This window comes from Pongo pygmaeus, chromosome 19, assembly GCF_028885625.2.
Source record: "Pongo pygmaeus isolate AG05252 chromosome 19, NHGRI_mPonPyg2-v2.0_pri, whole genome shotgun sequence".
Classification (NCBI taxonomy): Eukaryota; Metazoa; Chordata; class Mammalia; order Primates; family Hominidae; genus Pongo; species Pongo pygmaeus.
This window is the reverse complement of record NC_072392.2, coordinates 85,898,527-85,914,388: the sequence shown is the minus strand read 5'-3', so window position 1 is coordinate 85,914,388 and position 15,862 is coordinate 85,898,527. Positions and strand designations below refer to the sequence as shown.

General features: G+C 50.4%; 1 protein-coding gene across 1 annotated transcript in view; it reads left to right on the top strand.

The window, feature by feature from the left end:
• Window positions 1-5,777: 5,777 nt before the first annotated feature.
• Window positions 5,778-15,862, top strand: part of PSMD12 (proteasome 26S subunit, non-ATPase 12) — a 376,293-nt gene continuing 366,208 nt past the window's right edge. Inside the window, exon 1 of the mRNA XM_054459615.2 lies at window positions 5,778-5,898. The gene's annotated coding sequence lies outside the window, so the exon portion shown is untranslated. The remainder of the gene's footprint in view (window positions 5,899-15,862) is intronic.

The following is a 15,862-nucleotide window of genomic DNA, read 5'->3' as shown; positions in this document are numbered from 1 at the left end:
TCCAGCTACTGTGAAGGAATCGAATACAGTCAATTTTTATAAAGCTAATAGGTCTTTTGTTGTTCAAAGGTAGTGGCATTATCATGGCTCACTGCAGCCTCTAACTCTTGGGCTAAATAAAGCAATCCTGCTTCAGCCTTCCGAATAACTGGGACTACAGGCATCCATCACCACGCCTGGCTAATTTTTGTATTTTTTGCAGACATGGAGTGTTGCTTTGTGCCCAGGGTGATCTTGAACTCTGATAATCTTTTAATTTTTAGGCTGGGTTGTGAGATCAAGAGGATATAGTTTATTATTATGCTTCATAACTTTGTGATAGGTGGTAAGAAGAAAAACATTAAGCTCAGAAGGGAGAGATAAAGCGTGGGTGTGTGGGGGAGGAAGGAGTGGTCTGTGTATGTGAAATTTTAGCTAGGATGACCACAGGCCTCCTTGAGAGGATGTCTTTTTTTTTTTTTTTTTTTGAGACAGGGTCTCGCTCTGTCACCCAGGCTGGAGTGTAGTGACGCAGTCTCAACTCACTGCAATCTCTGCTTCCTGGACTTAAGCTATCCTCCCACCTCAGCCTCCCGAGTAGCTGGGACTGCAGACACGCACCACCATGCCCAGCTAATTTTTGTATTTTTTGTAGAGGTGGGGTTTCACCATATTGCCGAAGCTGACCTTGAATTCCTGGGCTGAAATGATCGTCCCACCTTGGCCTCCTAGAGTGCTGGGATTACAGAGCCACAGTGCCTGGCCCAAGGGTATCTTTTGAGGATGGCATGAAGGAGGGGAGAGAGCGATCATGCAGTTAACTAAGATAAGAGCATTCTCAGTAGCAAATGCGTCTGGGGCACCAACAGGGAGATTCCCTAGAAGTCTATCGCAGTTATTGTAGTTACCAGGTGAGAGGTGATGAGGGCACCATCAGTAGCAAGGCTTTCTTTTCCTTTCCTTTCTCCTTTCCTTCTTTTTTCTTTTTTGAGGCGGAGTCTTGCACTGTCGCCCAGGCTGGAGTGCAGTGGCGCAATCTCGGCTCACTGCAAGCTCCACGCCCCGGGTTCACGCCATTCCCCTGCCTCAGCCTCCCGAGCTGGGACTACAGGCGCCCGCCACCATGCCCGGCTGACTTTTTTGTATTTTTAGTAGAGACAGGGTTTCACCTTGTTAGCCAGGATGGTCTCGATCCCCTGACCTCGTGATCCTCCCGCCTCGGCCTCCCAAAGTGCTGGGATTACAGGCGTGAGCGACTGCACCCAGCCTTTTTTTCTTTTTTGAGACAGAGGTTCACTCTTGTCACCCAGGCTGGAGTGCAATGGCACAATCTCGGCTCTGTGCAACCTGCAACCTCCGCCCCCCGGGTTCAAGCGAGTCTCCTGTGTCAGCCTCCAGAGTAGCTGGGATTACAGGCACCCACCCCACACCTGGCTAATTTTTGTATTTTTAGTAGAGACGGGGTTTCACCATGTTGGCCAGGTTGGTCTCGAACTCTTGACCTCAGGTGATCCACCCGCCTCAGCCTTCCAAAGTGCTGGGATTACAGGCGTGAGCCACCGCGCCCGGCCACTTCATATTTTTGTATTCATGGCACCAGCAATTGTCCGTGATCCATACAAAGAGCTTAATACACGTTTGTTGACTAAGTCACACTTAACGTTGCAAGCTAGGGTAATAAATAGAATGTGGACTTGATCCATTAAGGGAAAGTAAGACTTCCTGGTTGAGAAAGCTGGAACTGTGCTTGCATATTCGTCTGTAAATTTGAGTCTAAGTTTGGTAAACTATTAAAGGAGATTGCAATCCTTTCTGGAAAGGACACCAGCTATAATAAGGGAACTAGGAGTCTTCTACAACCAAGCCTAAGCTAGGAACGGGTCAGGAGGCGTTCCACTTCCAATGTGCATCCATCAAGGTCAATGAGCAAGAAGAGGGTCTGGCTATCCCTCACTGGTTAGAAACATTTAAGGCTGGTCTTCAAAGGCAGCTGTGACCCTGTGCATTTTACTGTGTGTTGTGGATGTTCTCTGTGGATTGTTTGTCATGTTTATGCTGCTTGGCTGCCTAGCTGTGAAGACTGGGGGAAGATACTGCCTCTCACATTCAATTCCTAGAATAGAATCAGATGATAAATATACAATGAATAAGTCTAAATATATAATGGGTAGGAAGGGAAGCCTGCTCACATTCAAAAGGGAGGATGTTACCCATTAGAAATTTGTCATGGAAGGTTGACAGCTGGTGACGTGTACATTGCATGAATGGGGTACAGTAAGTGCTTCATCAAAGGAATATCTGTAGAAGGACCATTCAGCAAAGAAAGTGGATGGTAGATATTTGTATGCCACCAAATCTTTATATTATTTGAAAGTTGTCCTCTCCCTCTCCCTCTCCCCTCTCCCCTCTCCCCTCTCCCCTCTCCCCTCTCCCCTCTCCCCTCTCCCCTCTCCCCTCTCCCCTCTCCCCTCTTTTTTCGGTCTCCCTCTCCTTCTTTTTTCGGTCTCCCTCTGTTGCCGAAGCTGGACTGTACTGCCGGGATCTCGGCTTGCTGCAACCTCCCTGCCTCGGGCTCCTGTGACTCTCCTGCCTTGGCCTGCCGAGTGCCTGGGATTGCAGGCGCGCGCCGCCACGCCTGAATGGTTTTTGTATTTTTGGTGGAGACGGGGTTTCGCCGTGTTGACCGGGCTGGTCTCCAGCTCCTGGCCTCGAGTGATCTGCCTGCCGCGGCCTCCCGAGGTGCTGGGATTGCAGACAGAGTCTCGCTAACTCAATGCTCAATGGTGCTCAGGCTGGAGTGCAGTGGTGTGATCTCGGCTCTCTGCAACCTCCACCTACCAGCCTCCTGCCTTGGCCTCTTAAAGTGCTAAGATTACAGCCTCTGCCCCACCGCCACCCCGTCTAGGAAGTGAGGAGCGTCTCTGCCTGGCCGCCCATCGTCTGGGATGTGAGGAGCCCCTCTGCCCGGCCGCCCTATCTGGGAGGTGAGGAGCGCCTCTGCCCGGCTGCCACCCCGTCTGGGAGGAAGTGAGGAGCGCCTCTGCCCGGCTGCCCCGTCTGGGAGATGAGGAGCACCTCTGCCCGGCCGCCCCGTCTGGGAGGAAGTGAGGAGCGCCTCTGCCCTGTTGCCCTATCTGGGAAGTGAGGAGCGCCTCTGCCTGGCCGCCACCCCGTCTGGGAAGTGAGGAGCGCCTCTGCCCGGCTGCCACCCCATATGGGAAGTGAGGAGCGCCTCTGCCCAGCCGCCCCTTCTGGGAGGTGAGGAGCGCCTCTGCCCAGCCGCCCCTTCTGGGAGGTGAGGAGTGCCTCTGCCCAGCCGCCCCGTCTGGGAGGTGAGGAGTGCCTCTGCCCGGCCGCCCCGTCTGGGAGGTGAGGAGCGCCTCTGCCTGGCCGCCACCCCGTCTGGGAGGAAGTGAGGAGCACCTCTGCCCAGCTGCCCCATCTGGGAAGTGAGGAGCGCCTCTGCCCGGCTGCCACCCCCTATGGGAAGTGAGGAGCGCCTCTGCCCGGCCGCCCACTCTGGGAAGTGAGGAGCGCCTCTGCCCGGCCGCCCACTCTGGGAAGTGAGGAGCGCCTCTGCCCGGCCGCCCACTCTGGGAGGTGAGGAGTGCCTCTGCCCGGCCGCCCCGTCTGGGAGGTGAGGAGCGCCTCTGCCTGGCCACTCCGTCTGGGAAGGGAGGAGCGCCTCTGCCCGGCCACCCCGTCTGGGAGGTGAGGAGCGCCTCTGCCCGGCTGCCACCCCGTCTGGGAGGAAGTGAGGAGCACCTCTGCCCGGCTGCCCCATCTGGGAAGTGAGGAGCGCCTCTGCCCGGCCGCCACCCCATATGGGAAGTGAGGAGCGCCTCTGCCTGACCACTCCGTCTGGGAGGTGAGGAGCGCCTCTGCCCGGCCGCCCCGTCTGGGAGGTGAGGAGTGCCTCTGCCCGGCCGTCACCCCGTCTGGGAGGAAGTGAGGAGCACCTCTGCCCGGCTGCCCCGTCTGGGAGATGAGGAGCACCTCTGCCCGGCCGCCCCGTCTGGGAGATGAGGAGCACCTCTGCCCGGCCGCCCCGTCTGGGAGGTGAGGAGTGCCTCTGCCCGGCTGCCACCCCGTCTGGGAGGAAGTGAGGAGCACCTCTGCCCGGCCGCCCCTCTGGGAAGTGAGGAGCGCCTCTGCCTGGCCGCCACCCCGTCTGGGAGGAAGTGAGGAGCGCCTCTGCCTGGCTGCCCCATCTGGGAAGGGAGGAGCACCTCTGCCCGGCCGCCACACCGTCTGGGAAGTGAGGAGCGCCTCTGCCTGGCTGCCCCATCTGGGAAGGGAGGAGCACCTCTGCCCGGCCGCCACACCGTCTGGGAAGTGAGGAGCGCCTCTGCCTGGTCGCCCCGTCTAGGAGGTGAGGAGCGCCTCTGCCCGGCCGCCCTGTCTGGGAGGTGAGGAGCGCCTCTGCCTGGCCGCCACCCCATCTGGGAGGAAGTGAGGAGCGTCTCTGCCCGGCCGCCCCGTCTGGGAAGTGAGGAGCGCCTCTGCCCGGCCGCCCCCTCTGGGAAGTGAGGAGCGCCTCTGCTCGGCCGCCCCCTCTGGGAAGTGAGGAGCGCCTCTGCTCGGCCGCCCCGTCGGGGAAGGGAGGAGCGCCTCTGCCCGGCCGCCCCGTCTGGGAGGTGAGGAGCGCCTCTGCCCGGCTGCCACCCAGTCTGGGAGGAACTGAGGAGCGCCTCTGCCCGGGCGGCCCCGTCTGGGAAGCGAGGAGCGCCTCTGCCCGGGCGGCCCCGTCGGGGAAGTGAGGAGCGCCTCTGCCCGGCCGCCCCGTCTGGGAGGAGAGGAGCGCCTCTGCCCGGGCGGCCCCGTCTGGGAAGCGAGGGGCGCCTCTGCCCAGCCGCCCTGTCTGGGAGGTGAGGAGCGCCTCTGCCCGGCTGCCCTGTCTGGGAGGTGTACCCAACAGCTCCGAAGAGACAGCGACCATCGGGAGCCGGCCATGAGGACGATGGCGGTTTTGTTGAAGAGAAGGGGAGGAAGTGTGGGGAAAGGAAGGAGAGATCAGATTGTTGCTGTGTCTGTGTAGAAAGGGGTGGGCATAGGAGACTCCATTTTGTTCTGACTAGGAGAAATTCTTCTGCCTTGGGATGCTGTTGATCTATGTATGGCCTTTCCCCCAGCCCCCTGCTCTCTGAAACATGTGCTGTGTCAACTCAGGGTTAAATGGATTAAGGGTGGTGCAAGATGTGCTTTGTTAAACAGATGCTTGAAGGCAGCATGCTCTTTAAGAGTCATCACCACTCCCTAATCTCAAGTACTCAGGGGCACAAACACTGCAGAAGGCCGCAGGGTCCTCTGCCTAGGAAAACCAGAGACCTTTGTTCATGTGTTTATCTCCTGACCTTCTCTCCACTATTATCCTATGACCCTGCCATATCCCCCTCTCCGAGAAACACCCAAGAATGATCAATAAATACTTCAGAAATTAAAAAAAAAAAAAAAAAAAAAAAAGTTGTGGTGATTCTTAAATAAGATCTGAGATACTCTGTTTTTCGGTTTCAGAAACTCAAAAACCTTTGCGGTAAATGTTCAGACCATAACAAATAATTGAACAATATTATCAGAATTTAGGCATATGCCCCTGAAGAAGTTTTCTGCCCAGCAAAAATTGGAGGGAGGAAGAATCTAAGATCTTTTGTCATCCTTTGGGACATACATTTCAACCTAATGTTAGCGCCCTCCTGGTGGTGCCAAAACCCAATGAGTGTATTTTAAATTTTTTTATTGTGCTAAAATGTACATAACATAAAATTGCCATTTTAACCTTTTTAGCAACTTTTGTTTTGTTTTTTGTATTTTTAGTAAAGACACGGGTTTCATCATGTTGGCCAGGACGGTCTCGATCTCCTGACCTCATGATCCGCCCGCCTTGGCCTCCCAAAGACTTCCACACCTGGGATTACAGGCGTGAGCTGCCGCACCTGGCCTTTTTTTGTTTGTTTGTTTTTTAAAGAGACAGGGTCTTGCCATGTTGTCCAGGCTGGTCTTGAACTCCTGGGCTGAAGTGATCCTCCTGCCTTGGTCTTTCCCAGTAGCTGGGATTACAGGCGTGAGCCATGGCACCAGGCTTTTAACCTTCTTTTTTGTTTTTTTTTGTTTTTTGAGACTGAGTCTCACTCTGCCGCCTAGGCTGCAGTGCAATGGCACTATCTTGGCTCACTGCAACCTCCTCCTCCCAGGTTCAAGCAATTCTTGTGCCTCAGCCTCCCGAGTAGCTGGGATTACAGGCGCCCGCCACCACGCCCAGCTAATTTTTGTATTTTTACTAGAGACAGGGTTTTGCCATATTGGCCAGGATGGTCTCAAACCCCTGACCTCAAGTGATCCACCCACCTGGGTCTCTCCAAGTCCTGGGATTACAGGCGTGAGTCACCAGACCCGGCCTTTTAACCATTTTTAAGTGTACAGTTCTATGGCATGAAGTACATTCACACTATGTTGCAACCACAACCACCATTCATCTCTAGAACATTTTCATCTTCCCAAACTGAACCCATTAAACAATAACTCTCCATTCCCCCTTCTGCAGCCCCTGGTAATCACTATTCTTTCTGTCTCTCTGAATTTGACTCTTTAAATACCATAGCTCAGATAAATGGAATCATTAAATATTTGTCCTTTTATGTCTGGCTTATTTCACTTAGCACATCTTCAAGGTTCATTCTGTTGTAGCATGTGTCAGAATTTCCTTCCTTTTAAAGACTGACTAATATTCCGTTGAATGGATATACCGCATTTTGCTCCTCCATTCTTCCATTCATGGACAGTTGGGTTGCTTCCTCTTGGCTATTGTGAATAATGCTGCTATGAACATGGGTATACATATATCCCCTTGGGATCATGCTTTCGGTTTTTTTGCTACATAACCAGAAGTAGAATAGCTGGATCACACAGTGATTCTGTTTTTAATTTTTTGAGGAAACACCATGCTGTTTTGCACAGCAGCTGCACAATTTTACATTTCCGTCAGAGGTACACAAGGGTTCCAGTTTCTCCATATCCTCACTAACAATTGTTATTTTCTGTTTGTTTCTTTGTTTGGTTTTTTTGAGATGGAGTCTTGCTCTGTCACCCAGGCTGGAGTGCAGTGGCGCGATCTCAGCTCACTGCAACCTCCGCCTCCCAGGTTCAAGCGATTCTCCTGCCTCAGCCTCCCAAGGAGCTGGGATTACAGGCACCTGCCACCACACCCAGCTAATTTTTGCATTTTTAGTAGACCATGACCACGAGGTCAGGAGATCAAGACCATGTTGGCCAGGATGGTCTTGATCTCCTGACCTCGTGATCTCCCTGCCTCAGCCTCCCAAAGTGTTGGGATTACAGGCGTGAGCCACTGCGCCTGGCCTAAAACAAAACAAAACAAAACAAAAAACTCTTAAGCTACGGTCTGATTTCTGTTTTGAAAAGATCACCCTGGCTCTCAAGCAGAGAATAGCTCATAGGGGATAAAAAGCAGAAGCAGAAATACCAATTTTGAGGATACAAGAGATGGTGGCTTGTGGTAGGTGGTGATAGCGGAGATAGGGAAAAGTGGATCAATTCAGGATGCGATTTGGAGGGAGAGTCGACAGGGTGGCAGATGGGTTGAGGGTGATGGTAAGAGGGAGAGAGGAATCAAAGGCATGTTCTGCACATTTACCTTGAGTGACCAGGTGGATTGGGGTGTTCCCTACTGAAATGGGGAAGTCTAGGCAGGGGAGTAGGAGATTTGCAAAGGGTTGTTTGGAGAAGCCATACCCAAATTTCTATTTTGGCTGTGTTAAGTGAGATGCCAAATAAGCTGTATCCCATATGATGCTGGAGTTCCTGGCAGAGCCCAGGCGGGTGATATAGATTGAGATATCATTGGCACATGATAGGAATCTAAAGCAGTGGGACTGGAGTAGGTCGCCAAGTACTGTGGATTTTATCTTCTAAACATAGCTCAACCTGTCTACCTCTCTCCTTCTCCACTGCCGCCCCCCCCCCCCGCCATTCCCAGTCCTGTCTCTTTCTTGGACCGCAATGATTGCTCCCTGGTCTCCCTGCTTCTTTGTTGCCTTCTTCCAATCTGTAGCCAGTATGATCTATTAAAATTCAAATCCGATTATTCCACTCCCTGCTTAAAAACCCTTTAATACCTTATTCTCAGGATATGAGCAAAATCAAATCCTTACCTTGACCTACAAATAGGGTTGCCAAGTAGAATACGGGATGCCCAGTTAATCTGAATTTCAGATAATAAATTTTATTTATTTATTTATTTATTTTTTTGAGACAGATTCTCGCTTTGTCACCCAGGCTGGAGTACAGTGGTACAATCTCGGCTCACTGCAACCTCTGCCTCCTAGGCTCAAGCAATTCTCTCACCTCAGCCTCCCAAGTAGCTGGGATTATAGGCACATGCCACCACAGCTTGGCTAATTTTTGTATTTTTAGTAGAGACAGGATTTCACCATGTTGACCAGTCTGGTGTCAAACTCCTGACCTCAAGTGATCCACCCACCTCGGCCTCCCAAAGTGCTGGGATTACAGGCGTAAGCCACCACACTCAGCCCATAATGAGTACTTTTTTTATTTTTAGGTATGTCCTATGCAATTATTCATTGTTTATCTGAAATTAAATTTGACCTGGCATCTTGTATTTTTATTTGCTAAACCACAAGGGCTTTGTAAGATCTAGCCTCTACCATACCTTCTTGGCTCGTCCCTCATCAGACATCTCTTGTCCTCTGACTCAAGCCATATTCTTCAGAACCTGGAACAGGCTATGCAAACCCCCCTCACCTCAGTGCCCATGCTGTTTCCTTTCCTGCTTCATCTAGCTGCCACTCGTCTTTCAGATCACAGCTTCTGCTGAACAGCCCTCTTTTCTTGTGGTATATGCTGTCCTAGCATGATGTAACATTCCTTCATTGACCTGTATGAAGTTGCAACTACACGTTTATTTGTGTGACTATATAATTATTATATATCATTTCTACTATGAGGTCAGTTTTTTTAAATTTTTAATTTTTTTATTTTTTGATACAGAGTTTCACTCTTGTTGCCCAGGCTGGAGTACAATGGCAGGATCTCGGCTCAGTGCAACCTCCACCTCCCGGGTTTAAGCAATTCTCCCGCCTCAGCCTCCCAAGTAGCTGGGATTACAGGTGCACGTCTGGCTAATTTTTGTATTTTTAGTAGAGATGGGGTTTCACCATATTGGTCAGGCTGGTCTCAAACACTGAGATCACTGACCTCAAGTGATCTACCCGCCTCAGCCTCCCAAAGTGCTGGGATTACAGGTGTGAGCCACTGCGCCAGGCCCTAGATTTGTTTTTGATCACTTTTGTACCATTCTCCTAGTGTCTGGTACATGATAGGCACTGTGGAAGGAAGGAAGTGAGGGAGGGAGGAAGAGAGGGAAGGGAGAAAAGAAAAAAAAGTAAAAGATGAAAATACCCGATTATAGAATAAGTTCTCTCAGGACCAGAATGAGGAATGAGGATTAAAGCAGAAATTGGCCCTGAGAGCCAATTCATAGGGAGGGCACAGAGGGAATGCAGGCTGAAGGTAAAGCCCCCAGTTCAGCCTAGGAGGAGAGTAACTTGATATTTTGTCCCGATATGTTGGGGGTGGGGCTGAAGAAGTTTGAGGCTGTCTAAACACCTTCTTTTTTTTTTTTTGAGATGGAGTCTCGCTGTGTCACCCAGGCTGGAATGAAGTGGTGCGATCTCTGCTCACTGCAACCTCCGCCTCCTGGATTCAAGCATCAGCCTCCCTAGAAGCTGGGATTATGAATGCCGGCCATCACGCCTGGCTATTTTTTTTGTTTTTGAGACAGAGTCTCGCTCTGTTGCCCAGGCTGGAGTGCAGTGGCGCAATCTCGGCTCACTGCAAGCTCTGCCTCCCAGGTTCATGCCATTCTCCTGCCTCAGCCTCCCGAGTAGCTGGGACTACAGGCGCCCACCATCACGCCTGGCTAATTTTTTTGTATTTTTAGTAGAGACGGGGGTTTCACCATGTTAGCCAGGATGGTCTCGATCTCCTGACCTCGTGATCCGCCTGCCTCAGCCTCCCAAAGTGCTGGGATTACAGGCGTGAGCCACCGCGCCTGGCCTACGCCTGGCTATTTTTTATACTTTTAGTAGAGATGGGGTTTTGCTGTGTTGGCCAGGCTGGTCTTGAACACCTGACCTCAAGTGACCCACCTGCCTCGGCCTCCCAAAGTGCTGGGATTACAGGCACGGGCCATCGTGCCCGGCCTTGCTTAAATACCTTCTACCCCTAAACTCTATTAGGTGTGGCAAACGGGGGTGGGCACTGGTGAGTGTGTTTATGGAACTGCTGCCTGAAGAGAAGCTCAGGTGGGTCTGGGCTCGGCTCCCCTTCAACTCTGTGGGAATCCTTCACCTTCATATCCCCAGTGGGAGCCAGCAGGAGGGTGCATGTGGTTGAAAGACAATGGATGCATCTAAAAGCCCTCCTTCTCAACCAGCCCTGCAAATAAATCGGTCCTATTCTTCACCTAAATGTCTAGTTGACTACCTTTTTTTTTTTTTGTATAAATGTATTCTTATAAATTGCTTAAGTTCTGCCTTAGCAATCAAGGGAGTAGAAAAGTAGCGAGACATTTGGTGCCATTGACACACACATCTCCAGTTCTCTGCTAAAATTTTTTTGGAGGTGGTGCTGTCTTCACGGCAAATGTTAGCTATATCTAGATTTTTTTTAAATGTAAATTTTAATATTTGGAAATAAGAAGAATGGCTACATACGTTTATAAAGCTTTGTAGTTTCGTGTTTTCGTGTCAAGAAATTTTTTTTGGGGAATTAAATTTAATTCAATTCCATTAAAACTAAATTTATTGTCTCTAGAAAAAGGTGACTTCTTTCCTGAAGTATATCCAATTAGTAGCTATCAATGCTATTAAAAACCTGCTATTAAAAACTGGTGGCTCGGCTGGGCGCCGTGGCTCATGCCTGTAATCCCAGTACTTTGGGAGGCCAAGGCAGGCGGGTCACGAGGTCAGGAGATTGAGACCATCCTAGCTAGTATGGTGAAACCCCATCTCTACTAAAAATACAAAAAAGTAGCTGGGCGTGCTGGCACGCACCTGTAATCCCAGCTACTCAGGAGGCTGAGGCAGGAGAATTGCTTGAACCCTGGAGGCGGAGGTTGCAGTGAGCCAAGATCGCCCACTGCACTCCAGCCTGGATGACAGAGCAAGACTCTGTCTCAAAACAAAACAAAACAACAACAACAACAAAAAACTGGTGGCTCAGGCCTATAATCCCAGCACTTTGGGAGGCTGAAGTGGGAGGACTGCTTGAAGCCAGGAGTCAAAATCAGCCTGGGCTTTGTTATCAAGACCCCATCTATACAAAAAATTTTTTAATTTAAATTAGCTGGGTGAGGTGCTGTGTGCCTATAGTCCTATACTCAGGAGGCTGAGGCAGGAGGATCACTGGAGCCAAGGAGTCCAAGGTTACAGTGAGCTATGAAGGCACCACTGCACTCTAGCATCATTGGCGACAGAGCGAGAACCTGTCTCAGCAAAACAAAATGATACACTCATAAAAGAGCTGCGTTTCTGAAGGTGGTTTGAAGGCTAGTTGTTTTGAACTCAGATGGTATTTTCTCGGTGGCAGTGCTTGTCAGGCCTCTGAGCCCAAGCCAAGTCATCGCATCCCCTGTGACTTGCACATATACGCCCAGATGGCCTGAAGTAACTGAAGAATCACAAAAGAAGTGAATATGCCCTGCCCCACCTTAACTGATGACATTCCACCACAAAAGAAGTGTAAATGGCCAGTCCTTGCCTTAAGTGATGACATTACCTTGTGAAAGTCCTTTTCCTGGCTCATCCTGGCTCAAAAAGCACCCCCACTGAGCACCTTGCGACCCCCACTCCTGCCCCCCAGAGAACAAACCCCCTTTGACTGTAATTTTCCTTTACCTACACAAATCCTACAAAACGGCCCCACCCTTATCTCCCTTCGCTGACTCTCTTTTCGGACTCAGCCCACCTGTACCCAGGTGAAATAAACAGCTTTATTGCTCACACAAAGCCTGTTTAGTGGTCTCTTCACACAGACACACATGAAATTTGGTGCTGTCACTCGGATCGGGGGACCTCCCTTGGGAGATCAATCCTCTGTCCTCCTGTTCTTTGATCCGTGAGAAAGATCCACCTGCGACCTCAGGTCCTCAGACTGACCAGTCCAAGAAACATCTCACCAGTTTCAAATCCAGTAAGCGGCCTCTTTTTACTATCTTCTCCAATCTCCCTCACTATTCCTCAACCTTTTTCTCCTTTCAATCTTGGTGCCACACTTCAATCTCTCCCTTCTCTTAATTTCAATTCCTTTCATTTTCTGGTAGAGACAAAGGAGACACATTTTATCCGTGGACCCAAAACTCCGGCGCCTGTCACGGACTGGGAAGGCAGCCTTCCCTTGGTGTGTAATCATTGCAGGGACGCCTCTCTGATTATTCACCCACGTTTCAAAGGTGTCAGACCACGCAGGGACGCCTGCCTTGGTCCTTCACCCTTAGCGGCAAGTCCCGCTTTTCTGGGGAAGGGGCAAGTACCCCAACCCCTTCTCTCCATGTCTCTACCCCTTCTCTGCTTTTCTGGGGAAGGGGCAAGTACTTCAACCCCTTCTCTCCGTGTCTCTACCCCTTCTCCACCTTTCTGGGGGGCAAGAAATCCCCAACCCCTTCTCCTTCACCCTGAGTGGCAAGTCCCGCTTTTCTAGAGGAAGGGCAAGTACCCCAACCTCTTATCTCTGCACCCAATCCCTTATTTCCATGCCCCAACCTCTTGTCTCTGCACCTCAATCCCTTATTTCCATGCCCCGACCTCTTATCTCTGTGCCCCATCCCTTATTTCCGCACCCCAACCTCTTATCTCTGTGCCCCAACCCCTCATATCCATGCCCCAACCCCTTTCCCGCTTTTCTGGAAGGTAAGAACCCCCGAACCCCTTCCCTCCGTGTCTCTACTCTCTCTTTTCTCTAGGCTTGCTTCCTTCCCTATGGGCAATCTTCTACCCTCCATTCCTCCTTCTTCTCCCTTAGCCTGTGTTCTCAAAAACTTAAAACCTCTTCAACTCACACCTGACCTCAAACCTAAATGCCTTATTTTCTTCTGCAATGCCGCTTGACCCCAATACAAACTGGACAGTAGTTCCAAATAGCCAGAAAATGGCACTTTGAATTTTTCCATCCTGTAAGATCTAAATAATTCTTGTCGTACAATAGGCAAACGGTCTGAAGTGCCTGACATCCAGGCATTCTTTTACACATCAGTCCCTTCCTAGTCTCTGTGCCCGGTGGAACTTGTCCCAAATCTTCCTTCTTTCCCTCCCGCCTGTCCCCTCAGTACCAACCCCAAGCGTCGCTGAGTCTTTCTAATCTTCCTTTTCTACAGACCCATCTGACCTCTCCTGTCCTCCCCAGGCTGCTCCTCACCAGGCCGAGCTAGGTCCCAATTCTTCCTCAGCCTCCGCTCCTCCACCCTATAATCTTTTTATCATCTCCCCTTCTCACACCTGGTCTGGCTTACAGTTTCATTCCGTGACTAGCCCTCCCCCACCTGCCCAGCAATTTACTCTTAAAAAGGTGGCTGGAGCTAAAGGCATAGTCAAGGATAATGCTCCTTTTTCTTTATCCCAAATCAGATAGCGTTTAGGCTCTTTTTCATCAAATATAAAAATCCAGCCCAGTTCATGCCTTATTTGGCAGTAACCCTGAGACACTTTACAGCCCTAGACCCTAAAAGGTCAAAAGGCTGTCTTATTCTCAAAATACATTTTATTACCCAATCTGCTCACGACATTAGATAAAACTCCAAAAATTAAATTCCGGCCCTCAAACCCCACAACAGGATTTAATTAACCTCGCCTTCAAGGTGTACAATAATAGGAAAAAGTTGCAATTCCTTGCCTTCACTGTGAGACAAACCCCAGCCACATCTCCAGCACACAAGAACTTCTAAACGCCTGAACCGCAGCGGCCAGTTGTTCCTCCAGAACCTCCTCCCCCAGGAGCTTGCTACACTTGCCGGAAATCTGGCCACTGGGCCAAGGAATGCCCTCAGCCCGGGATTCCTCCTAAGCCGCATCCCATCTGTGTGGGACCCCACTGAAAATCGGACTGTTCAACTCACCTGGCAGCCACTCCCAGAGCCCCTGGAACTCTGGCCCAAGGCTCTCTGACTGACTCCTTCCCAGATCATCTCGGCTTAGCGGCTGAAGACTGACACTGCCCGATTGCCTCGGAAGACCCCTAGACCATCACGGACACCGAGCTTCAGGTAACTCTCACAGTGGAAGGTAAGCCCGTCCCCTTCTTAATCAATACGGAGGCTACCCACTCCACATTACCTTCTTTTCAAGGGCCTGTTTCCCTTGCCTCCATAACTGTTGTGGGTATTGACGGCCAGGCTTCTAAACCTCTTAAAACTCCCCAACTCTGGTGCCAACTTAGACAATACTCTTTTAAGCACTCGTTTTTAGTTATCCCCACCTGCCCAGTTCCCTTATTAGGCTGAGACACTTTAACTAAATTATCTGCTTCCCTGACTATTCCTGGACTACAGCTACATCACATTGCCGCCCTTCTTCCCAGTCCAAAGCCTCCTTTGCGTCCTCCTCTTGTATCCTCCACCTTAACCCACAAGTATAAGATACCTCTACTCCCTCCTTGGTGACAGATCATGCACCCCTTACCATCTCATTAAAACCTAATCACCCTTACCCCACTCAACGCCGATATCCCATCCCGCAGCACGCTTTAAAAAGATTAAAGCCTGTTTTCACTCACCTGCTACAGCATAGCCTTTTAAAACCTATAAACTCTCCTTACAATTCCCCCATTTTACCTGTCCTAAAACCAGACAAGCCTTACTAGTTCAGGATCTGTGCCTTATCAACCAAATTGTTTTGCCTATCCACCCCATGGTGCCAAACCCATAGACTCTCCTATCCTCAATACCTCCCTCCACAACCCATTATTCTGTTCTAGATCTCAAACATGCTTTCTTTACTATTCCTTTGCACCCTTCATCCCAGCCTCTCTTCGCTTTCACTTGAACTGACCCTGACACCCATCAAGCTCAGCAAATTACCTAGGCTGTACTGCCGCAAAGCTTCACAGACAGCCCGCATTACTTCAATCAAGCCCAAATTTCTTCCTCATCTGTTACCTATCTTGGCATAATTCTCATAAAAACACACGTGCTCTCCCTGCCAATCGTGTCAGACTGATCTCTCAAACCCCAGCACCTTCTACAAAACAACAACTTTCCTTCCTAGGCATGGTTAGCGCGGTCAGAATTCTTACACAAGAGCCAGGACCACACCCTGTAGCCTTTCTGTCCAAACAACTTGGCCTTACTGTTTTAGCCTAGCCCTCATGTCTGCGTGCAGCGGCTGCCACTGCTTCAATACTTTTAGAGGCCCTCAAAATCACAAACTATGCTCAACTCACTCTCTACAGTTCTCATAACTTCCAAAATCTATTTTCTTCCTCATACCTGACGCATATACTTTCTGCTCCCCGGCTCCTTCAGCTGTACTCACTCTTTGTTAAGTCCCATAATTACCATTGTTCCTGGCCCAGACTTCAATCCGGCCTCCCACATTATTCCTGATACCACACTTGACCCCCCATGACTATCTCTCTGATCCACCTGACATTCACCCCATTTCCCCAAATTTCCTTCTTTCCTGTTCCTCACCCTGATCACGCTTGATTTATTGATGGCGGTTCCACCAGGCCTAATCGCCACACACCAGCAAAGGCAGGTTATGCTATAGTACAAGCCACTAGACCGCCTCTTAGAACCTCTCATTTCCTTTCCATCGTGGAAATCTATCCTCAAGGAAATAACTTCTCAGTGTTC